Source organism: Cygnus olor, chromosome 2 (genome assembly GCF_009769625.2).
Source record: "Cygnus olor isolate bCygOlo1 chromosome 2, bCygOlo1.pri.v2, whole genome shotgun sequence".
Classification (NCBI taxonomy): Eukaryota; Metazoa; Chordata; class Aves; order Anseriformes; family Anatidae; genus Cygnus; species Cygnus olor.
The window spans coordinates 63,560,046-63,586,515 of NC_049170.1; the positions used below are offsets into that span (position 1 = coordinate 63,560,046).

At 42.1% G+C, this 26,470-nt stretch overlaps 1 long non-coding RNA gene across 1 annotated transcript; it reads right to left on the reverse strand.

Moving 5' to 3' along the window:
• Positions 1–1,343: 1,343 nt before the first annotated feature.
• Positions 1,344–19,888, reverse strand: LOC121066040. Its single transcript, XR_005817473.1, has 5 exons — positions 19,214–19,888; positions 14,309–14,389; positions 13,153–13,382; positions 2,026–2,139; positions 1,344–1,470 (listed from the first exon to the last, which is right to left on the reverse strand). It is a non-coding gene; the product is annotated as an uncharacterized LOC121066040 (long non-coding RNA).
• Positions 19,889–26,470: the final 6,582 nt, after the last annotated feature.

Genomic DNA, 26,470 nt, shown 5'->3' on the forward strand with positions numbered 1-26,470 from the left:
GCAGTACAGCAAACTCATGCTGTGGTGGACTCTTCCAAAAATAATTTCTCTCTGCTAGAAACACTTTTTGCATTTGCTCATCCAATTGCTGATCAGTAGTAATCAGTGCAAGCACATGTACGGGAAGATTGCAACCTGTGTACATCACTGAACTTGAAACACAGGCTTTGGATGAACATGTTGCAGGTATGTAATGCTTAAAGAAACAATGAGATTTAGTCAATGACAGATATTTGCAAAACCCCTGTTTTTATAGTTAGAATAATAAAAATATCAGTAGGAACTTTGGAAGTAGAAAATGTTGGCCAGGTGTCATTCTTATTATAATTCAGTGAATTCAATAAAACGAAAAGAGGCCTGTCTCACTAGTTCATTTTGGAAGGTAGCTTTTCTTTTTTAAAACAAAAAAATAGCAGAGCAAGCATAGGAAACAAGAGGCCTAGGTATGAGGAGTATAAAAATTACACTTGCTGCTATGGATCAGCCGTTTTCTGTAACTCTCTCATTAGAGATGGTCATACAGAGGAAGGGAGATGTTGGGGGGTTCTACGTCTTGTGACTGTCAATGGTTCCGTGACAGAGAGAGATGGTCTGTAAAGGACCAAAAAAAGAAAAGAAAAAAAAAAAAGAAAGAAAAAAAAGGAAAACTTTGCCGCTGGGCTATTTCTTGCATGAAAAACTCCATGATCCAAAATGTCATCTAACAGTGCGTGCAAATCTCTGTGAAAGTTTTTCCTGTGTAGAAAGACTTCAGCAAACATTTCAGGGACTAAACTGCTCTGGCTGGTGCAAAGGATGTCTGGAAAATAAAATACTTCCTATATGAGAAACCAAATAATACAGCAATGGCCCAACAAAAAGTTACAAAATTCTTTGAAGATTATGCCACATTCCTGCCCCTGATACCATCATTTTGCTTCCAAAGGGAGAGCCGGAGACTACTTTCTTGTATAATTCCTGAAACTTTCCTACTGAGCAAGATTGCCAAAGAGAAGGTAGTTGACCAGCAGGGGTCTAGTACAACATGACCTGCAAAGGACAGTTATTTTCCACACTGTCTCCTGGGCACCTTTGAAAGCTCTCCTGGTTTGGTTCAACATTTTAATCTGTGATATTCAGCTTAAAGGAGAGTATCAGCAGAGCAAACACAACCTGCAAATACATGGCTCATAGTCAGATACCCAGGTACCTCCTTTGGTGTGTACCCCAGGAAAGCCTCACCTGGACCCTCATAGCTCTGCTCTCCAGCAAGGGCTGGGCTCCTTCTCCCAGGAAGACCCCTAGAGATACCTCTCCCCTCTCCAGAGCTGCCTGGTTTCACAAAAGTTGCAGAAACAGCCTACCTGTGAGATTTTGCTTCTTCTAGCTGGGTTCCCACCCAACCTGTCATGTCCAGGAGTTACTGTGGGGGTGAGCAGGAACAGCCAGTCACTCCATCCTCACATCCCAGGGAAATGGTGGAGAAAGATCCTGAAGACATGAGAGGGAGGAAAATGGAATGACCAAATACAACAGGAAAAAAATAATTGTTTAGGAAAAGGAAGAAGAGTGTTTTGGATGTGAAGCTCAGACTCTGAACTCAAGGTGGCTTAACTAGAGAGAGGTTGGGCTAGCAACTGAATTTTATCCCCACAGCTCTCCTGTGCACTTGCTTACAGCTCCTACTTCCTCATCCAGCCCTCCCAGCAACCTGCCTTGGTGGACTTCTGGATGCTCCTGTGCATGGGGTAGACTCAGAGTCACAACAAGCTGGAGATCCTCACCAGGAACAGGGCCAGTACACGTGGGCTCTGCAGCAAAAATGGCCACAACCACCAGAGTGGGGAGCAGGTTGGGAATCCCCAGTGCCATCATGTAGAAGGTCATTGTGTTTGGTTATCATGCTTTTTTTTTTTTTTTTTTTTTTTTTTTTTCTTGCTTCCTGGCCCTTGGAGGGAGCTGTGGGAGCAGAAGGGTGAGAGGGAGAAAAGGACAAGGGGGGAGAGAGGCTGTGGTGGGAGGAGGGGAGAAAGAAGCTATGCTCACAGCTTTTCACAGCTGAAAACAGACCCCACTGCTGGTAATGTGAGAGGGCTGGAGCAGGCGCCAAATGGATAAGGCTGTAGACAGCGGGGCCAGAGCGCTGATACTTGCCAGTACCTGCAGATAGGAGACAAATAATTGGCACACATTAAGAAACAAACAAAAAAATAAAATAAAATAAAAAAAAAAAGAAAGAAAAAAAAAAGAATAAGAAAAAAAAGTGGGGGAGGAGGGAGGAGAAAAGAAGACAAGGAAAAAAAGCGAGGGAGAGTTGTTAGATGTCCGTATTTTCTAAACATGTCTGGCAGGAGTCCCTGCAAGGAATTTAATCAGCAAGAGTTGTTTAAACTGGGCTTTGAACACAAGCCCTGTGCTGCTGGTAATGAACTTCATATCATCTGCAACTCCTGTTTGCTGACGACATTCAATTTGTTAATTCTGCAGCTGGTGATAGGGGTCAGATATGAAAGTGACGATTGTTTTTTGACGTTCCAACCCCTGCTCACATCTTTCTAATTAATCCTTTTAGGAGCCACCAGCAGATCAAGAGAAGTGCAGGGAGGGAGGAAGGGAGGGGAGGAGGAGGGCAGAAGAAGGAGGAAGAGAGATGGCTCTTCTGTGCCTACCCGGCAGCTCCTGCCCTCCTGCTAGGTGCACTGATGGACAGGAGGCACAAGGGCATACCTGCTAGCTGGTCCTTTTCAGGCTGTCTCAGAAAACTGTAATGTTGGAAAGGTAGGTATGAAAATATAGAGGCTTCCCCTTTCCCCCCAGGAGAGCTCGTTTTTAAATCCGTCACATATTTCATATTAACTATCTCCAGAGGAAGTAGGGTCGGTGGTGGAACTGGCAATGGTGTAGAAAAGCATCCTCCAGCTTACCTGCAGATAGAGTATTTTACAGTCTGTGCCCAGCTCAGTCTCCCTCCAACCTGATTTAACTCTGCACCCTGAACTTCCTGCCTAGAAAGCTATTTAGGGTGGTGCTGAAGCCACTGCAATGACTGTGCTTGTCATGGAGAGCTAGCCAGAGCACAGCAAGTGTTCATAGGAGACAGTACCATTGAGCGAGGACAACCAGCAAAAGCCACTGCAGGATGGGTTGCCCCAGGGTTGACCAGATGAAGCCCTAAAGCAGAGGTATGCCTCTGAAACTTCTTGTAGCTGGTATCAAAATCATTCACGCTGTGCTCCTGGCATTAACTCATCCCAGGTTCATCTAGTCCCTGTCAAGCTCTGCTACAGGTCCCTGGTTGCACTGTCAGGAGGTCAGAGGTGGTCACCAAAGGTGGTCCCAGCACCGAACTTTGATCCAGTTGTGGTACAGTGACTTCCATCCAGATGTGGTGCCTGTGTCCATTTACAGAGGCTGAATAAGGAGGCCTTGCAAGGCGAAGTCAAGCTGTGAGAAATTTTAGAAAAGAAGAGAAAAGTAGGAGTGGAAAGTTGGCTGAGTGACATAAATTTGGAGAGAGAGGAAGGCCTGAGATTATGCACAGAGATTGCTGGCACTGGGAAAAGGCAGAAGGAAAAAAAAAAAAAAAAAAAAAAAAAAACCTCCCTCTGATTAACATTAGACTGAAAAGAAAGGTTATTTTATGGAGGAACTCAGTCTTTCTCCATCCACCTCAGCACAGGAGCTGGAGACAAATGTAGGCACATGGTAACCAGCAGTAGCCACTGCCTCATCGCAAAAGCTGGCAGGGCAGAGAGAAAGGCTTCACTCGTTGTTGTCAGGTGCCCTATCTGTGACAGAACTGCTGGCACTGGTGACGGAGTGGTAAAAACAGGACAGTGCGGGTCTACTGAGAGCTGGAATCCCATAAAACAAATCAGCAGCAGCCTCCCCAGGGCACAGAGCTCTTACAGAGGATGGATGTGTTCTGGGTCAGAGCTGAAGAAATGGCTCCAGACACAAGCTCTCGAAGGAGGGTGCTCACGAGCAGCACCCTGGTTTGCACCACAGCCAGGGACGCACATCTGCCCTCATGCTCCATTCAGTGGGACCAAACCTGAACCCCCAGCTCAAGTGCGGTGGCACTGGTTCCTCTCAAGCAAACGGAGATCTACCAGTTTATTCCAGCTGGGTATCGGTTGTACCCTGCTCCGCCTGTTGACAAAAAATTAAGCAGCTGTTTGCTTAAATACTGTCAGTGCTGTGGTTTTACTATATGAGAAGCTTTCACTTGTTTCACTTCATAAATCCACAAGTGCTGCTGTGGCTTTGTAGTGGTTTACCCATCCAGTATAAGCTTGCAGTATCCAATATCATGAAGAGAAGTTCAAGCAACCACCATAAATGTTTGTCTACTCTTTTAACAAGCTTTATCAGTATTAATTTATTTGCACATACAAAGAAAGTCTATTGCTCTTTTACTCCAGACTCTAAAAATCAGTAAAACAGAGCCTCAGTTCTGCTTGTGGCATGTCTGGAACAACACTAGCTTCAATTAAATTAGCCTGGATTTACAACAGGAGACTCATGAGCAAGCTTTGCCCTTATAGCGTCTCTCCAGCTTGTGCTAAACTTAGTGCAGAAAAGCTAGGAAAATACTGGGACGTGGGGGGAAAACTGAATACTGTGATTAATTCGGTGAGTCACATGAAAAGATTAACAGCAAAATAAAAGTAATGAGTGGCATGCACCCAAAAAGGACATTATGATGATCATACTCTGATGATTACCACCCAGGAACACAGGAATGACCATCTCCCTTGAGGCCTAATGTTGAAAGGGAGAGTGCCCAGCACTTAGTGAGACATCAGATCTCATGAAGATATTTTTAGTAGCACACTCCAAAAAGGAGACACCAAAAAGTTTGCCTGAAATTACAAATCAAAAGCCTTTCAAAGCACCAACATCATGTCATCATCTGCACAGCCAACAAATGTAAAACCAGATGTCACCACACAGTGACAAAAGGAAACTGTTATTTCCCTGTCTACACTCAAATAATAATAATGATAATAATATTTTTTTCTTTTATTTCTGGCATTTGGCTATTAGTCTTGGTTGATTTGTAAAGTAAGAGATGATCACAAAAGACCAATCGTAGCGTATGGAACTCCGCCACAAAGAATATATGCTAAAATGTATTTAATAGAGTGACAAACAAACTGACAGCAGACAAGAAGGATGTGATCTGCAAAGGTACCTTTAGAGGTGGAAGGTGCACTCCCCTTTGCGGTGTGTCTCTACCTGCCACTAGCAGGCGGCTCACTACTGAAGCCTGCTGGTAAAGGACGGAGAAGAGTAGTGGAGGGGTGCCTGACCTTCCTGGCAGACAGTAGTAGCCCCACAGAAGACCAAAAGCCCCACTACATCTGCTGGTGGTCAGGGGAAAAGGACTGGAAGGAAGGGTCTGCACTGAGGCATCAGCAGTGGAGCTATTTGGGGCACCCAGATTGACCAGCGTTTCCCCACCAGATAAGCAGAAGGCAAGGAAACAAAGTCATTCATGCCTGAATGAAGGGCTCATGTAGTGAAAAGCGATCAGAAATGACTGAATTTCTCAGGCTGTTTGTAACTACACATATTGTTATTTGTTAATAGGCTTTCACCTGTTGCATTCATGAACGTGAGTATGGCTTTCAGTTATGCAACGTCTATAGGCTTAACATAGCTGTGCATGAAAACCTATTGGCCTTCAACATCTCTGCAGGCAGTACTACAAACAGTGGCAAATGGTTAGTGGCATGCACTTTGCTTAGCCAGAAGCCCAAAGCACTTAGCAAAGAACATTTTCCTTCCCAGTGTTTACATTCAGCCTGAGCACAACTTAGCCATTTCCTTCTCGGTGTGGCTAAGCCCCACAGGTACCCTGACACATAAAAGACACACTGTTTATTATTCAAGTGTTAACAAAGTACTTGAGTCAAGAAGTAATCTATTTTCAGGAGGGAAAAAAGAAAAAAAAAAAAAAAAGAAAAAAAATCACAGCCAAAGCAAATATTGCAAGAATTACCAGCTTTGATAACAACAGGAATATTCTTTTTCTGCCCAGCTACTGCAGAGGTGTCCCCACACAAACCTGGGGCAGGCACTGACCGTCCTCTATCTTCTTCTCAAACCACAGCTTTTCATTTGCTATACTTTACTACACTTCACCATTTTGGCAATACATTTCTTTGGGATCTGAACAACATTTCTTTTCATAAAAAAAAAAAAAAAAAAAAAAAAAACATATAAACTCTATTTAGGATGATAAAAAAAAGTTTTACCTAAGGTGAGAAAATGCTTTTAAATCAGTCCAGAATGCCTACCACCATAAGGAGTCACTCCCACACATTGTCACCCTGTTTTTTAGAAAACAGTATATTCTCATTTTCCTACTAGACATGTCTCGTGCCACAAGAGATCATGAGGTTTTAATAAATGAGAAAATACATATTTTTAAAGAAGCACACCCTCTCTCTGGGACATATACAAAGAAAAAGTAAAGCTTTTGAGATAGAAAACTGCTAAAAAGAGTGAAGTCAACAATGACATTGTTTAAGTAATCAGCATTCCCAGATAGGTGATGTCAAAGTGGCAATTACTCTTCCAGAGCCCCTTGAAAATCTAAACTGGGAGGTAAACATCCAAAGAGCTGTACTGGAGTGCTCTCACCATGCACCAGGCAGAGAGTACATCTGGAATAATGTGTTTGTGAAACAGTCTTCATCTCCCACAGCCTTTTGGTGCTCTATGGAAAGGGTGTAGGTGGTCCAAAGGGACAAAATTACAAATAAAGGAATGAAATTAAGCATAGTAACATTTGCACTGTTTATCAGGACACATTCCCAAGCAATGACATATAGTTCGATGTGAGAAACACTGTCCTTAAGGAACCAGTGGGAGCTCCATTAGAGGTTACATTAGATAAAGCAGGCTGTGCTACAGCTTTGAGAGAAAAGTCTTCAAATACTGTGATTTATTTTACAGAGCAAAATGGCAGAGTCTCCACCAGGCTGCAAAGTTTCAAAAATGTCTTTAAGTCTCTGTCTTTTTTAGGTTGCTGCTTGAAGAACAATGCAGAATTAGACTGTGTTAAAACAGCATTATTCAGCAGACAGCTGCTCTCTTAGGCGTTTTGAACCAATGCTAGCCTTATTGAATTTAGATTGTAGGCCCTATGATTATACCTTCCCAGTCCCATCACACCAGTCTTGGCTGGGCTATGAGGATGCTACAGTAGTACAAGCAGTCAAGAGCACGTTGGCTGAGGTGGCATATTCCCAATTTGTATATGATGTTATTCATCCAGGTTACTTCTATTTAGGTGTCTAGCTACGGACAAAAATAAAATAAAATAAAACAAAATAAAATAAAATAAAATAAAATTTAAAAATCTAGCTTTAGCCATACCCTTCAAAAAACTTACGATTTTATACATAATTCCTTGATGTTTCCAATATGTGTTTTCAGTCATACTAGCCTAAATTCAACCATGCCCTTCCTTGATAACACACCATCCTTGTGGATGTTGGTGGACCTGCTGATGAAGTGAGAGCGTGTCCTATCTCCTAGAAGCGATAGGACCCATATCGCAGACCATCACTTGCATATTTGAGTTTTCCCTCCTCCTCAGATAGATACGGCCCACAAATTCTGGGAGGCTATGGTTTATAGGTGACTGCAGGATGAGGAGAATAGGGACAGGTATGTGAGGCTACCCACTGAGCTATCTATCTAGACCCTTGTTGAGGAACCTGAATAAAGTGGTTTGATTTTAAAATTTATAAAAGTAAGACCCTTCCAGTTAAAAGTCAAGTTAAGACGTATCACTAAGGGAAAAAGGAACAGCTAGATCATCCCTGTAGCTATTCACAATGTGTTATAGGGCAAGGAAAGTCTTAATTGTCACTGCAAGCAAACTACACCAGGGCCTGAACACATTAAGGTAACAGCTCCTGCTGTGCAAATGCTGTTAAAATCTTTGTACTTAACGTTATTGATAGACATCAATTTTCAATACTAAGATTTTAACTCCATTGTACAGCAGAGATTAGTTCTAGTTATTATTTATAGAGATCAATTTCTGATGCGAGACTGGAAAGATAATCATGCTGACAAGTGAAAGATGGGGGAAGCAAAAGAGAAATAGCTTAAAACAATACTGATATTGTGAAGCATCATGAACGCAAGCATGTAGATAATTGCCCATCTCTCTGTGTAATGAGAAGCTTGCGAACCTTGCGTCCCACAGGCTGAAAAAGACTGAGTGACCCGTACCAGTGGGCCCAACTCTCTTGCTGACAAGTGCCAATACATTTTGCATTAGCACTTCACATGAGGAGACCCCGATTCGCAGCACCAGTGGGGCTAAGGGGGTGTGAAAAACCTCCAGAATATGCTTTTTTTTTTCTCACAGCCTGACAGATAGCCTACCATGAAACCTGAAGAGAGTCCTATCATCATACTACCCCACATTATAATTTAGTAGTCAAAGGAATGAGATGTTACTCACAGAATACATACACGCATAAGCCTTTAAACCCCTAATAAAAATTACTTTTTGTTTGAAGCATTATTCTCAGACAGCCTGTTCCCTAAATCCACATAAAATCTAGCTCTTTCAACTTTCTCTGGAACAGCACATCTCAGCCACTGGTTTGAAAAACAAAGAAGATGATGACATGTTTACTGCATGTTCTCATTCAGTGGACCTTCCTTTTCAGAGTACTGGGTAATGAAAATAATGGGATCACGTATCACAGTGGAAGGAGAAAGGTAGAAATTCTCGCTTTCAAAAAAGAAAGGGTTGAGTCAAAGGAAGTTATTTTATCTCCTATGGTCAAATCCGAGATGCTCTGAGTGAACAGCGGTTGGGGACAAGGCTAAAGTAGTAGGTTTCTCTTTAAAGAAATGCAGACCAAGTAGCAAAATATAGACTGAAAATTAAAGTGCAAGAAGAGTAAAATGCTTAAATTAGCCTGGGGAAGTCCATCTATCTCAGCCTTGCCTATACTAGAAAGGGCTTGCTGGAAAAGCAAAAACTGCAAAACTACCAGTAAACTGCCCTACTGGAAGCCCAACCTTATATTAGGAAAAATGAGTTTTTGGCTGGTATAGCCCAACGCAGTTCCCTCAGACAAATAAGCCAAGCTGGTGAGAGAGTTCAGCCGCTGCTGAGCCATATATTTGCACCTGATGGGGAACAGTGCTGGCTTTGCTGGTAACACATAAAATCTTGGCATTTAAAACTACCCCTGGCATTCTTGCACACAAGCCCAGGGAGGCAGTTGTATGTTTCATACACTTCTTGAATCAATGCGATGTCCTGGGTGGCAGCATTTAGGACTCCTACATACCCTCCTTTAAACTCAAAGTTGAGAAAGAAACTTGGTTAGCTGTAAAAGAATAAGTATCCAGAAGGAAGTAGAGATCCCTGGAAAACTGGGGAGAAAGTGGAAACTGGCCTTCTGCCCCTTGGCATGGAAGGATTTGAAGCCCTCTCTAGCCTGTCAGAAGAGGGCCCAGGTGCAAATTACCGTTTCCCCTCCTGATTCTCCCCCCAACTCACAGGTGCTCTGTCTCAAATACCATTTCTGAGGCTCCAAAGCCCTTCCAAATTCCCTTCACCCAGTTAGCTCAGCACCTTTGAGACAACAGGGGACTACTTCTGCAATTCAGCCTCATGAATTTACATTTTCCAAATTTGCCCCACCATCTCCAATCCTCTCCCAAGCCCCATTTCAAAATCTGGTTTTAGTTCATTGCAATGGGGCTACAACAGCAAAGGCTTGTGAAAAGCATCTGAAAACATCTTTCCACACCTGATTCTTTGGCTTGTATTATTTTTTTTCTATGTGGCCTCTACCTTAAGTTTCTAACACAAACTATGGACAGGCCACCATTTTGTGACCAGTACAGTGCAGGCAGCTGAGGGGGCTGTATCTATTTCCTCACAGAATCTATTTTCACCAATTCTCATTTTCTGTTTCCATCATTGAGAAAGTCCAAGATGGCCTAAGCACGTTAGGGATCCAAGTCTCCATTTTAGTCCATTAATACACCCTGTTTGCAATTTGTTTGCAAACTTAAAGGCTTAATCTATTCATTAAAGGGTCACATCAGAATCATAGACCTTAAAGATCACCTAATTCCAACCCCCCTGCCATGGGCAGGGACATCTCCCACCAGACCAGGTTGCTCAAAGACCCATCCAGCCTAGCCTCGAACACCTCCAGGGATGGGGCATCCACAGCTCCTCTGGACAGCCTTTGCCAGTGCCTCACCACCCTCTGAGTGAAGAATTTCTTCCTTATATCTAATCTAAGGATTAGATTAGATTAGATTAGATTAGATTCAGCCAATGGACTCTTTGCCTTTTACAAGTGAAGAAACCAATCAGGCCAAATAAACCAGTGGAAGATTCTCCAGGGCAAAATCTCCTTGAATTTCTACTACCAAACTATGGGTCTCAGGATTATATTCTGCAGTGCAGATTTCATATTTGTGACCTGCAGTCATATGAAAATTATCTTTCAAAGGTTAATGCAGTAGCACCACAATACAAGACTTCTTGTAGGCAATAATATAAACATTTCTTATTTTCCATAGTTACCACAGTTTAAAAGAAAAAAAAAAATTACTTTATCTTCTGGAAATGTCACATTTGCTTTGTGTCCTTCAGAATCCATTGATTTCTTCTCTCTTCCTTCCCTGGAGTAATTGCCCAAAACCTTTCTGCCCGCATTTTTTTCTACCAGAAGCTGCAGAAGCATCCACTATTAGTGTGTATCAGAGGTGCTAACCTAAAGAGACAATATTAGTGAAATAAATAAATCTGTCTTCACAGCCTCTTCTATCCTTTTCCCTTCTTGCATTCCAGGAGATAGGGAGCAGAGGAGGGATTTCCACAATGGTATTGTTTAAGATTATGACGAAATAAAATTTCTTGATCCTTTCTGTGCGCTTGGAAGCCTATAGTAATCATATTAATCCAGGGTCCTTATTGCTGGTTAATGGAATTCTTTTAATATTGACCCAAGTTTCTAGTAAATAGATTTACATTGATCTGGTGATGTATAGAGCACAAGTAAGTCTATCTATGTGTAAGCAAATTAAAAACCTTAAGCCTATACAGCCAAACTGTATAATCCCATGCTGAAAAATTGATCCTCAGATACTCTCATGGGAAGATTTTTGTTTTTTTCTTTTTAGGTAAAGAGACACCTTCAAATTCTTTGAGAGGAAAAAAAAAAAAAAAAGATCAGCGTAATATTGGAGAGACACAAGACATGTTTCATATCAAACAAAATCAAAGCTACCAGAATAAGTCTTCATAACTAAAAACTGTACCCTGCATTGGGTAACATGGCACAGGTCATTCAGCAGGTGGAGCGGACATGTCACTGTGCTGCTCCACAGCATCACTCATCCTTGCTTTCCTGCCTAATCACAACATCTGACATTTTTGAAGGAAGAAGGTTACCACAGCCTTGCTGGAATGGCAGCTGTCAGCACATTCAACACCAGTCTAACCCAAACCATTCCTCCCTGAAGTCGAGTCGGGCCCGCTGTGCCTTTCCCCTGCCCCAGGATAAAAATGTCAGACATATGGATGTCAACACACTTCAGAAACTAAACAACATTGTCCTTGCTGTGCAAATGCAGTAATATTGAAAGGGCTTGGCAGGAGTGAGGAAGCAGGGTTGTCAAGGGCTCTGTGCCCCAGGGCAGTCACATCCCTCGCAGCCTCTCCTCGAAGGGAAGGCACCAGTACAACCCCTCCTTTCTCTGCCTGTTAATCACATTCATTAATTAAGCTGGAGATAATGCCACTTCACTGTCAGACTGGGCTGGTGGGTTCAGAAAGCAGCTGAGGAGCAGGAAGGCAGACACATATGTACACCCAAAGGAAGGGGGATGACTTATGCTTTATTTCCATAGGAAATTAGGCTAAAAATAATCGTAAAGCCTAATTCAGTGCTCAGTTGCCAGCTCAGTTTCACACACATTTTGGCCCTCTGGCACATCTGTGCTAGATGTAATCCTTGTCTAATGTGTTCCAGGCTACCAGCACAATGCTAGAAAGAACACAACCATAGCCAAGACGCCAAATCGTATGTAAAGATCAAACTATGCTTTGGCAACACAGGCAGGCCAGCTACAATTTGGAGGTCGCTTTTATGTTACCCAGTCAATGTATGCATACACCTTTGCTGTGCACTTATAGTTTGTAAACAGAGGTGGAGCAGAAACAATGCAGAGCTCATGCAGCATCTGCAGAGGGGATAAGGGATGAGCAGTATCTCAAACAATACCTCACTTTGCTGGGTGGGAGGGTTTCTGTTCTGTAAAAGGCCACCTTTTTTAAAAAAGACACTAATTAGCATGAAATACTGATCAATAATCTTTAAAACCTTTCTATTATAAGCACAAATGACTGCAGCCTTGCAAATTGAAGCAGGTGTTGGAGGATGTGGAGACCTGCTTGGAAGATCCACATCTCCTATTTCCCCATTATAAGCATTTCTACCTTTTACTTATCAATATCCAAACCCATTCAAAATGGTATACAGCAAAAATAGTATCTTTTTAGTTACCGTATTGCAAGCCACAATCTATGCACATATTTCAAGAAGTGTTTTTATTACTTGTTACCCAGATTTGCAATGCTAAGATGAGACCCAGGACAGAGGTCTAGCTTATATTCTCCTGTGCATGGGGAAGTTTCAAGTGCAACGTCAGGGGTGGTTTTATTTTGATGGCTTTTCCGCATGCTTCAGAAAAAGCACCATAACCCCTTTGCTTTCATAACAGAAGTTACACAGTTACTTCTCAATGATTTCTCAAACACACACAAAATTTTAAAACATTAAATTCCTTTCCCTGTGGGTCAGGTCCATAAATGTGCTTTGAGGTGACACTCCGTATCATCACCAGCCCCAAATATTTCACAGAATGAATATTGCCCATCTCTGCATCAAAGGAAACCTGCTGCCTGACAGGAGCTCAATGTTGCATTGTGGCTGTCTGGACATTGGTGGAAATTTAATGGGATGCTAAGGAAAAAAAAATATATCAACTTGGATTTTTAAGAAGAGTTTTATCACAAAAGCAGCAAGTTCCTATCTGTACAGAGCAAAGCTGATTCACTTCTCACTCCCTACCAATGGTAGGTATCAGCTGCTACGTATCTACCTGCAGAATCTCTGGAAAATGGAGGATGTAAACCACCTCTCTTTCTCCAGGTGTAGGAGTCAAGCTGTAAAACAGAGCACAGCACATCCTGACCCCTCAGCATGGCGATGGGTCATCTTGGAGCACCACTGCACTTGTTGGCATCAGATTTGTCTCCACAGTCCCACCTGCCTGCTGCCTCTCCTCACTCTTTTGCACCAGCCCAGAGCTGGAAGGTGACCTGCAGGAAACTCAAAAAAAAAAAAAAAAAAAAAAAAAAAAGCCATTACTGTTTTGTGTCAGCTCAGAAAACCGCAACAGGGCCAGGCAGGGGGGAAAAAGGCTGGAGAGGAAATCAAGGAAATTCACTTTGGCAGAAACTAGCAAAGCCTTTTTCTGAATGTTAACTATCTAATTTAATGAAGTCTAGAGATCAGTAGAGACAATTGTCACTGCCAGCTTTGATGCCAATCACAACTCCTGAACAGAAGCCAGCAAACGCATCCAACATACAAAGGGGAAAACAAAAACAAGGCAAGGATTTGACCCATTGCTCTCATGATCCTTTACGAAGAAAGATCACCTTTCAGAACGGTGGGGAAAAAAGTCTTCCTGATCAGAACAAGTCAGCAAGAAAAAGGAGAGAGAAAAATCCCAAGAGAAAAGAACGCAGAACTGTAATTTCTCTCTGTCGGTCTGCAGTGCCTTTAGGGCTGTCAGTGGGAATGCTTACGGGCTGAAAAAGCTCTACATGGGTTGGGAAATCAGGGAAGGTTTCTGTAACCCACGTCAGGAGCAGGTATGTGCTCTCACTTGCAGGCAGCTGTAGGTTTGCCGTGCCCTTGTTGCAGTACTCTCCTGTGGGGACCTTTCCTGTCAGTCACCAAAAATGTGTCTTCCACACACATCCCTCTGTCAGTACGGCCTGCACAGGCTCATGCAGCTCAATGGAGAGGCAGCAAATGTTCTAAACCTGTTGCAGGGATGGGGGAATGGAAAGAAGGAAATCCAAGACCCTGATTGTAAGGAGTGCAGTGCTTGGGTGTGCATCAGGGCACTCAGCCAGCTTCATCACTAGACAAGATTTACTCAGGAGCTTAAAATAGATTCCCCAAAATAAAACAAAGTTACAAAGATGGCCAAACAACACTGTTTGGATTATTATGGTTTTACTTACCAGGAAGGACTCTCCTTAGTAATTCCAGCATCTCAGCTCCCTCAGGAGGGAGCTCACAGCTTCCACTCCTTTCCCGGACATCTGTGGATACAGGGTTCCCGCTCTTACTGTTAAACACAACTTAATATATCATTTTGGACAATCTGCTCCCTTCCTAGCCCAAGGACTGAACACTTCTTTCCTCTCTCATTCTCTTGATACACTCCTCATGCTCTCTAATTAGGTTCCAGGGAAGCCCTGTAAGGAACAGCAGCATTTCATTCTCCCCTCAGAAGATCGGGAACCTCAGGTATAACCATTTCTGGCTTTACATGCCTTCTACCTGCCTACAGCCTTCTTGAAACATTTTACAAACGTATCACAAGAAATTCTGATGATACTCAGTGACCTTAAACTGCATAGTGTTCCACTAAGAGCTTTGCCTCAAGTTTCTATCAGGCATGCAAGCACAGAGCAAGATTTGGGGATGGGATTTCCTAGAGGTATGGTCCTTACCTTGTACTTAGTCACAATGCACGAGCATCCATCCTCTCTCATGTGTGCTGGGAAACACACGAGAAATAAAAGATCCTAAATTCTTCTGTTTGACTTGCCTTTGCCTTCTCCCCTGTCTTTATGCCCAAGCTGCAGACCTAAATCCCAAATCCTATCAACCTCAAAAGGACACCAAGGTCAGAACCACATGGTTGCTTATGGAGAGCCCATGACCATGCAGTGCAGCATCAGCCACTTCCAATCTTCATGCATTTCCCATGTGTATTGTCAGAGCAGCACTGACATCAGTTACCAAACTACACCACGACTCATCCCACACCAAATAGAGACAGACCTTGGCAGACTTAATACCATGTGGGCCAGCCATGTATTTTCCACAGAAACAATACAGGAATAGCTCTTATTTGTTGGAAAACATCTACTTCCATAGGATGTCCTTGCAGAACCCAAGTCTTTGTGAAGGAGAAGTTGAAGTTCTGCCTCCTTCCTCTTAGTAACGAGGCTTCTGTTTCAGGATGCGGTCCCTCGGGTTTGTTTTCCTGGTGCAGGCACATATCCCCAGCATTGGTCACAGAGGCTCAAAACTCAGCATTGTGACCTACCAGGAAAACCTTCTAGGCAAGCTGGGGTATGGTCCTTAACAAAGCATATCCTTCCCCACCTCTCCCAGAGTTGCTCTCTATGAGCAGTAGCAGCTGGCTTGTTCATGTCACCTGCATGCTGTGGATCATGAAAGCCACCACCCATCTATGAGAGGGACAGGTTTTTAGGACTATTGAAATGAATTATTTCTTTTTTCACTGGCTGCGTTCAAATCCTAAACATATTGCTTTGCCCCCCTAAACCCCCAAGTATTTCAGAGATATGACAAGTCTCCCCTAATTGTGAAAGTTTCTTATCTTAAAGAGATAATTGGTGAAATATATATTATTAGAGCACCCATCAGCACTGCCAGAGGTCTGTCATTTCCATTACAAGGTAGAGTACTGAAGATAAGCTAGAATTAGGCTGTTATTGTCCCTTGTGTTAGAGCCAGCCTCAGCACACAATGTATCAACTCACATGCCTTAATTATATTTTTAATTTAATTTGATCTCAACTTACTTAAATTCGGAGGATTGAAATGAGGGTGGATACAAACCAAAACAACAAAAAACTGTGCTTCAAGTATGGGCAAAAGAAAATTGTTCTGGCTATTCACATGGCCATGAAATAACCATTAAAACTAGCCCAGTTCACAGAACAGACACTTTGGATATTGAAAGCCTATCTGGTAAATGGTGCTGCTTGTAATCTGGACAGAATGACAAAGATGAATAAAGGAGGTGCTTGTTCCTCTCTGTAACTACAGCAGAATGCTACAGGCTAGAAGAGAGGATGCCGAAGTGTGTCAGTATAGTATACAAAACCCAGCTTTGTATGAAGTTGCAGTGGAATTTATGTACATTTACTTTAGGAATTAGATCAGTAGAGATCTTCCAGATCACTGAGGCTGTTATCGTCAAAAGTTGCAAATTTGGTCTTTTGGAGTCTAAGGACAATCTTAAGAGCAGGTAGGTTTGCTGATGTCCCTGCTCATATTGGAAAGCCAAGCCACAGCTCCTCACTTTCAACACTTTCTTCCAGTTTCTAGCCAAACTCTTTTATGGTCAATTGTTCTCATGCCAATGCTTTAATTTAGGCTTCACAACAAATTTTCCTCCTTGCCTATTGTTCCCCTCATGTATACTGATAGCAATTAAAGCATCTTTGCAACTGCCTTTTTGCTAGACCAAGTAAATATTGCTTTTGCAGTCTTCTCAAAGGGGGTTTCATTGCTCTGGGCATACTCTCTGTCTGGTCCTTCTGTGCACAGGGGTGTCTAGGGCCATATTTCTTATGAGGTTGCACTGATGCTTTGCACAGGGCCCATGGTTTTCTCTCCTCTGCTGGAAATGAATCACCTGATATGATCCTAAGCAATATTTCCTTTATATTTTCCCTTTTTACAGGCTGTCACATAAGTAACAATTCATAAGTAATCCAGTTGGTCACTAATTGACACCACTATTTGTCCTCTACATCATGCTTCAGGAGAGTTTCCAGCCACCAGAAGAGCCAGATTCTGGAACAGACACAACTCCTCTGATGGGGCAGGGAGCAAAAATCCTAACTAGTTTTAAAGCTGAGCCTGATAAATGAAGAGGAATATATGATGTGACTGCCTGAAATATCATGAGTCTGGACCTCATGATCTGCAAAGACCTTCCCTATGCTGAGTCCAGAATTACTAAATATAATATACGATAGAGTCACTAAAAATATCTAGCTAATCACTCACGTGCCAATAACATTTTATCTGGAATTTCGAAGAGTAAGAATGAGCTAAGTGCCTAAGTCCCTCCAGCGCCTATAGAAAATCCCAGACACTTCCTTGTTAAACTTATTTCTATTTCTACTTAGGGCTACGGCACTACATTCACATGGTAAGTTCTCATTTCCTCATATTAGTATGCTAAATGAGCATGACAGAATGTTGTTTAACAAAAGGAGTATCCGTGTTTTAAACATGCAGAAATGAAAAACAAAAGGAGGGATTAGAATATCTGTGTGGTTGCAAAAGCCAGAAACTGATCTCACCTCTCCCAGTCCTCCCCACAACACCTAATTTGTGTGAACATCTCCCTTCCTGTGTTGTGCTTCTACCATTGAGTGAGTCAGAGGAGACTGAATCAGGAAACACATTTCCTATTTAGATCTGAAGTTGCTTGGCTCCATGGTAGTCAATCTCTGTTGCATAAAGCAGACACCAAAAAGAAGTGCAGTCCTGAGGAAGTTGTCTCCTGTATTCCCATGCTTCCTGCTATTCCTCAGCAGTCTCATATCCATACTGTTCTAATGGAATAACGAAAGTCTTATTTAGGATAACATTTTCTAAAATGCCTGCTAACGTGCACAAATCTTATTTTAAGAAGTTAGACATATACAACTAGGTTCAGAAAAGAACCAAGACACACAAAAAAAAAAAAATCACAAATATCAAAAATACAATACAAAGAACACAGATCAACACCCTCTTCCACTCAGTCCCTACCTGTCTTCCCTGGGCACCTGTGGTTGATTTTCAAGGTCCCTGGTCTTATGCATCTGTATGGAAGCATCACAACCATGGATTGATGTCCACCTCATGCATAAACTCGGATGAGCTTCAAAAATTAGGTGCTCAATCCCCAAAGCTTCAAGAAGAGGAGAAGAGGAGTGACACTTTAGAGATTCTCAGGTCACACCTGTGTACTCCAGCAGTATGAAGCTCTCCAAGATATAAAGAGGACCTATGGCAGCCTAGAGCTTGACATACAATTTGGTAACTCAAGAGCCTGGTAAAGACATTATGACAAAACCCCAAATCCCTCCTCTGACTGAGGGTACCCTGTTCCCACCCCCGAAGAGCACTCCTCACCACACAGCTTCCTGGTTGGCCCAAAAGAGGACATTTTACTGCTTCAGATATTCTGCTTAGGGAAAAATTCCAATTGATTAACTGAAAAATGCAAGAGCAAGTCTGGTCCCTGCTGTAAAGATGGGGTATGTATTATCCAGCAAGGTTTCAACATAAAGAGTTCAGCATGGCACTTACATACCCTTCTGCATAAGATCCTAACTTAATTCTGAATACACAACTTGAATGTTTTTAACAATTCTGATTTCTTTTTTTAATCTTTTTTTTTCTTTTTTTTTTTTTAAATTTAACTGTAAGCCTTTACCTCCATAATTTATTGTGGCAGTGAGTTCCACAGATTAACGATATGTGACATAAAAGGGCATTTTCTTTACCAGTTTTATATTTATTGCCTTTTAATTGAATTAGGTATCCTCACGTGCCTCTTTCACAAGACAGGATAAGTACAAGCACCTGCTGACCTTCTTTGTGCCATACGTTATTTTATATACCTTTGTCATGCAGTATCAGTTTCTTTACTAAACTAAATAGCTGTAATCTTTTTTAATCTCTCCTCTTATGGGATACTCTTCAGCCTCTAGTTGTTTGCTTTGCCTTCTCTGAAAAGTTCTTGGGTAGTCAAGTCTCTCTATGAATTAGTTTTAAACTTACATATAATTTACAATAATTTAATTTTTAGAAAGTCTGGTACTGCTTAGACAGCTAGGTTCCTTTTGTTAGCTATCCTTTCTAAACTGGTGCAGATTTATGAGGAAAACAGTGCCTCCATGAATGAATTTTGTTGGCAGCAGTTTTTGCAAACAAGAGCGACCAAGATAAACCTCAAATATGTTATGCATTTGGGTCAACACATCCAGGTGTACCCCAGCTCGGGGCAGGGTTTACATTCACAAATAGTTTCAACCTGCAGTCAAACCCATCCCACTTGCACCTCTGGGTCTCTTCAACGTCGATGCTTCAGGTGACCTTACCAGACCTTCCCGTCGCACTTTCTGCTAAGTTTCCTCTTAATGACTGTGGGCTGGTGATTTCATTTCCTTCTCATGGAGGTGAGTCTCAGTCAGCAGCTCACTGAGGGGAGCCCTGGCAGTCAGCACGCATCGCTCAACCAGCTCTCCCAGCTGGTTCTCCTGCTCTGAATGGAAACTAGAAGAGATAATATCCAGCTTCAGTATTTCTGATTTGTCACATTTGCTGTACAGACAGAAATACATGCAAGCACCGAACAGATAGGTTGAGTTTGGTGTGGTGTCAGTGCCAAAATACAGCGCATGGTTCATGACTTTAAGAGATGTCAGAGCTTTGTCGTCTCTCCCAGATATTTTTGGGTTCAAAGGTGTTATGTTTTTTCTAGCAAGCGAGGAGACTAGATAAACTTAGGTGGATTGCTCGCCTTAGCATATGATACTTTCTAACACCAGCACACAACAGCACAAAATGAAGATGTTCTCCTAATGTAACTCAACCTTGGCTCAAGAGGAATCACCTCAAACTCTTTATTTGCATTTACACAGTCACTGTTCTGCACCCGAGAAAGGATTCATTGCATCATTACATTTATTCAGGGGTTCAGATTTTATTCCTGAACACAGTTCAAATGTAATAATCCCTTCATCTGATGGACTCACATAGGAGATCGTTCTCAATCTTCTTCCTTAAAGCTCAACAATGGGGACCCACCTTTGAGCCATGCCCTGCCAGGGCACCCAAGCTGCTAGATCCAGAGAAGGATGCAGCATCCCACTGAATATTTCAGTTTTGCTAAAGGTGAGCCGTTCTGATGCCAGTTCATCCCACGCTAACAGCTTTTGGACTGCAGGTGCTATGAGTGAGTAGTTGCATCCTGGCTTTGAACAACTGCAGTCACAACTGATGTACAGTTCTAAGGACAAGGAAAAATGCCCAAAAACAACTCAAGGTAGAGTAACTTTGGGTGGGACCCTGCTGCAAGGTGTGTTAAAAATCTTATTCAACAGAGCAGAGAGGGAGTTGCAAGAAACACTTAAAAATGGGAAAAGGTTTCAAAGTGTTTTGAACCTGATATACATAAATTAAAAAATTTCAGCTGAAAGCTGGAAGCCAGAAAATTCTCCCTCTCTTCTTTTTCTTAAACAGAAACACATCCTTTTCACAGACACACACACACAAAAAAAAAAAAAAAAAAAAAAAAAAAAAAAAAGCTGAAACTCTGGGTTTGTTCCGGTTGCCTTTGTACCACTGGAGATGCCACAGGCAGCACAGAAACACAGAGCAGTTGGGAGAGATGAGGCAGAAGCTACAGGAGACCCTCATCTTTCTGGTCAGTACCTTGATGTCTTTGCTGCAGCAGGGCAGCTGCAGCAGGGCATCTCAGTCGGCATTTCTTACCCACTCAGGCTGATCTTTTTCTCTGAATTTTTTGTCCAAAACTAAGCACTGAAAAAACAGATTTTGTAGAAAATAGTCAACAAGTTGCAGTGCAGCTATCTTCAGAGCTGCTGTGTTAAAAAGCATCTAATTCCAACGATCACTTTCTGAACGTCTTGTTTATACGGTGTTTCTAAAGCAACAGCATTCCCGAAATTGTGTAGGAAAACAGAGCCATCTACAGGGAAAACTGTTTTGGCTTGGCAAGGAAAAGGATTGGAGGAAGCAATGCATGATTCTGTGCCACCCACCAGCACAAGGGACGGACCAGCCAAACACTGTGTTACCCACACAATGCTGGGGGTTACACAAGCACATACTGTATAACTGAAGTCCTGTGAATCTGGTTCAGTCTCTCGCAGGCTCTTTTCTGTTAGTTTTGACAAACTTTTTCCATTACCTTTCAACCAAAGTCACAACTAACCTTTAGTTTGCCCATGACTGCATATCCACATTAGCTACAAATAATTGCTGGAAGACCCAGTTATTGGTACACTCCTCATACACGTAGCCAGGAGACATGCTCCATTACAGGCTGCGGTCCCATCCCACCCCTTTGCACCTGGGTTCCTACCATAAAGCCTCTGCCCCCCTGGTTACATGGGCATGCCCATGCCTTACTGGGGACACAGTAGCTGGTGAGCAAGCTGTACCTAATACAGCTGGCTAAAAAACAAAAAAGCTCATCCTACCTGCAGTGCAAGAGAAGTACTCCTTTAAATTTAAAGGCAGTGTCTGACACTTTTTTTTTTTTTTTTGGGGGGGGGTGGGTGGAGGTATTTAATTCCCCACCGGTGGCTATCAACCAGTGGCTGAATATTTGCAGTCTCAGCAATGGCAAATGGAATAATTTCTAATTGTCCTTCTGCCTCCCCAGAAAAATCTCAGGACTGTAGTCTCATTAATTCATTTTTGTATTGTTTGAGTGTTACAATACATGTCTTTAGCAGAGAATAAATTGAAGAACAGGGGAAGGAAGGTAAAGAACTGTTAGCTGGAAATGCTGACTGTTTTAGTCAGGGTATCTTGAAAACTTAAAAAGCTGTGGTACAACCGCTGCTTAAAATGCTGTGTTAGGAAATAAAAGATATAAGGTTTTCAGTGTCAGCGGCTGCTACAACTTAGGAAAAAAGCTCTAAGAGTTTCCCCATGGCCAGATGATAAAGGATGTTTTGTTACGTTAACACAGGGGCCTCCATACTTAGCTAAATTAAGCCAATTAAAATGGCACGAAATCAATCTTTCTTTAAATACTTAAAAGCAGAGCAAAAATTAAGTTGAGAGAACCTTCCCAAATTGATTTCCATTTCTGTAATGACTGATTTATATGATATATAAAGTTCAGCTTCATATCCAGCCAGACTTCTAAAGGTTTGTATGTTCTTACTTATTCTATCATATTCTCTTGTAGGATTATTATTTTAAATTCATCCAGACTTGAGCTTTTTGAGTTATTAGAAAAAAATTCCATAGACTTACCTTTGGTTGAATTTAATAATAGTTTTAATTCAATTAAATCTAATTGAATTACATTAAATGCATCCTGCAATTTTATATGTACTGACTTAGCTGTACAGTCAATGGAACGAAAAGTCATCAGTGTAACAGTATAGCTTTGAGCTTTGATATTGTTGATATAGGTCATAATATAGGAAACTAGGACTTTTGTGGGTAGAAAAGATTTCCCCTGGCCTAGATAGTCTCAAGTTCTGTGTCAAAAAGAACAATGGGTGTGCCTTGTACTTTATGGCTTCCATCTGGTTCAGATATCGCACAAACAGATACCAAACAATGACCCTCATGAAATGGCTATTGGCTTTGGTGGGAGCTTGGGAGGGTTAGGAAGGAGGGTCCTGTGTATGGGTTGTCTGGAGCCTTGCTAGCACAGGACAACTTGGGTTCACCACTCTCCCTGGCCAATTATGTCTGAAGACAAAAACTAGGGAAAGATATTTTGAATTCTTTTTGAAAGGATTTTTTCTGCTGCTAAACTGCTCCTTTTTTTCTGTTTTAACAATGAGTTTTAATGAAAAACACATTGCAATCAATTAGATGTGGACTGTAAGCTCTCCCAGACAAGGGCTGTTCTTTTTGTGTATACATACAGGGTGAGATATGCTGCTGTTAATTTCAACTATCTAGGAGTTGTGTCTTGTCCAAAGCAGTTGTCCAGGCTTCCGCTGAACTCCTTGCAGAAAGCCCTTCAAAGAAATCCACCCCATCTATCTTTGGTGATGTATATCTTAGGGCTATGGAAACGTTTTGTACTGACTCATATTTACACATGGCCTCATGCAAGCGAAAGAGCTGTTTTAACCCTGTCATCTTGTCTTGCCATCCACCCACCCTCTGTCCCTGGTCACTAATTGCCTCAGCAGGCAGAAGGAAGAAGATCTCTTCTGTCAAGATGGCATTTATGCATTCCTGCTTCCACCCCACTTGGTTAAAATCAGTCCACCTGGGGGAACAGAGCCACTGGGATGCCCAAGAAAGAGACTGAGCTGGCGAGGTGGAGCATTGATCTCCAGGGGCCAACCCCAAGCAGAAGCACAAGTCGTGCAAAGCAAGGGAGGTGCAGATGGTAGCAATCAAACAAGCGTCTCAAAAAGGGAGGCTGGACCTGGAAAGAAAGGTGACATCTCTAGAGCTTCATCTTCAGGCAGGTCAGATTTTCGTTTCTGTCAAATCCTTCTGCCAGCATGTCTACAGCCATTCCCAGCCCCCCATTAATGAGTGCTCTTTCTACTCTGTCACACACAAATCACTAGTGAAAATACCAAGTACCACCCAAAACAGAATAGAGCCCTTTGATACCAATTTCAAGCTCAGCAGTTACTCACTGAAAACGGTACTGTTTCCAACCAGCTGCATACCTAATGGGTTAGATCTTCTCCTGTCTTCCTTTTCAAGGTGTGTCAAAATAGTCTAGAACAAACATTTTGTTGAAATGTAGAACAAAATCAGATTGTGCAGAAAGCCCACAGAAAAATCATGGCTAAAATAAAGACATTTGGTAGTTAAAGTTTCACAAACGGGATCATCACTTAGATTTCTGCACATGCATTTATGCCTCTTTTGTGCCCATTCTCTGATAGAAGTGGGCAGCAGCTATTTTAACCACCACGATAGCACTTGATTCCCAGAAGTCTCCACTGAAAAAAATGTCAATTGAGTTCCAAAGGCACAAATGTGTGAAAGATGCTGAGATAACAATATTAAATACTAACAGCTTGTTTCACTCAATATCCTGAATTTGGTTAAAACATACAAGTTCCCTGGACTGTTACTTTTTTTCCTAAAGGGATAATCATAAATCTAAGATAAGTTTCTTTCTATTTTTTATAGAATGCTGTGTAATTTTTAGCTCACTGTAAAATATTCCTTCAGGGACAAACTCACAGTAGATAGGCTTGATACTTGCCTCTGATTTTCTGTAAAAAGAGCAAGCAACTCCTTCAGGTAATGGGGTGATAGAACCATTTTCTAAACAAGTATCTAGTTAATCTGCTAAATTAGAAAACAAAGAAGAAAAACGTAAAACTGGAAGTTAGTCTCATGGTAGGCATGTTGTTTTTATGAGAACATACGTGTATATTTGCAATAAATGAAGGACAAGGGTTTTCTCTCAAAGATATTTACTTTCCAGTAAAAGGAAGAGAGGGAAGAAGTAATCTAAGGGATTATCTGAACCAGATAAAAGCGCTTGGATGAACTCCCATGCCTATTAACAGCTCATCTCCAAGAAAACATAGTGGAGCCCATGGACAGGGCAAAAATGGATATTTACCTCATATAAAATGTTCTCCCAGGCTCTTCCAATATGAGGAGTAAGGGTAGATGGGGAAATCTGTGGGAAAGAGGTCTGCAGGGCAGTCCCTCTCCCACTCTAAACCACCATCCTTCCTCCCCCTGAGCTCAGCAAGCCTACATAGTGTTCTCCCCGTTCGTGCTTTGCTTTGTGTAAAAGCAAGGGGAAAACACGAGCTCATGATGGCTTTACAGAATCATAAAATGGTTGGTATTAGAAGGGACCTTAATGATCATCTAATTCCAACCCCCTGTCATGGGCAGGGACACCTTCCACTGGATCAGGTTGCCCAAAGCCCCATCCAGCCTGGCCTTGAACACCTCCAGGGATGGGGCATCCACAGCTCCTCTGGGCAACCTGTGCCAGTGCCTCACCACCCTCTGAGTGAAGAATTTCCTCCTAATCTCTAATCTAAAATTCCCCTCTTTTAGTTTAAAGCCATTACTCCCCTATCACTACACTCCCTGACAAACAGTCCCTCTCCCTGTCCATGACAGGGGGTTGGAACTAGGTGAGCCTTATGGGGCCGTTCCAAGCCAAACCATTCCTATGCTAATTGCACTGCAAAACCCTGAGGAGATGCCTCTTTATCACAGCCTGAGCTCATGGCTGACTCTACACATGCTGACCACCTTTGTGTATGGAGTTTGTGAGACTCCACCTCCCAAACAACCCGCTCAGCACCAAGAAAGAAAGGTGAGGAAGAGAGGAATTGCAGCATATGTAAATTTGATGCAAGCTGAGCAGGATTGCAACAGATCATTGGCAATCAGTGAGGCAAAAGAAAATGAGTCCTAACAGACACAAGAGAGAATTTCTCCATGAGTCCTCACAAGTGGATTCCCCTCTTCCAAGTATGTTAATGCAAAGTAGGACAGTAAGAAGCCACATGCATAAAACTTGGCCACAAGGCACTTTCCTCACCGCGCCTATTACTGTGCTGGGTGGGCATCTGTGGAGTCAAGAAGCATAGGAAAAATGCTTATAGCTAAACACACTTAAAAGGACAGAAACTCAGCTGGGATAAATCAGCGTGGCTTCAACAAAATATGTGGGTCTGGTTGTAGCAGTTTACTTGCTAACACCACAGCTCAGGCTTTGGGACAGAGATGCACTACCCCACTGCCCTGTTCCGCACAGTCTGGGCAAGCTGCAGTAATCGAGCACTTGGTTATTTCACACTTGAGTAATACCTGCCAGACAGGACAGAAAATTCTTATTTTGTTTTAGGGTTGATTCATATTACTTTGATAGCAGGTTTACAGAACAAGCTTTCTTTTATTTTTTTCTCTGTTCCCCAGCTGCCTCGAATCAAAAACCCACACTTCAAGTTAAAGGGGAGGATTTGTCTCCTGTTTATGTAGAATCAGTTTACATGGGAGCCCTCAATATTGACTCTAGGACTAAGCTGAAATAATTCCCATGAGTGGAAGGAAATAATGCCTACGTATGCAAGTACTAGTCCTTGATCTGTTTGGACTGGTCTCTCTTCCAAATCAGGGTCCATTCCTCCTGAAATTTTTTTCAATGTGATCAGTAAATATCAATTCTGTACCCTACAAAGCTTTCATATAGATCTATCAAGAGTCCTGTTTTTGTTCAAAGACTTAAGGATTTTGCACAGGTACAAGAGAAAAATAAAAGCACTTCCAGGACAAGTATAAATTATGGATATAGAAACACATGCAACTCTTAAACCATAGATTACAAAGAATTAATTACACTGTTCTTTGATGAAAATGGAAAAGTTTGAGGAGTTTGCTGAGGCAATTCATGTTTTCTGTGTTCATCTCCAGTGAATACAGTCTTAATTAATACAGAAAACCATGCAATTTATTGGCCAGACATGTAAGTCATGTTGACAGCAGACTATAAAACTAGATACATTCAAATCAGAGTAGATAAATCCAAAATCCAAATCACAGTACCACTTTGTCTGCTGAGGCTTCAGGCTGAAGCTCATCTCCCCCATTGTTTTCATGGTCTGCTCTCAGACTTCGTTGTAACCTCAACA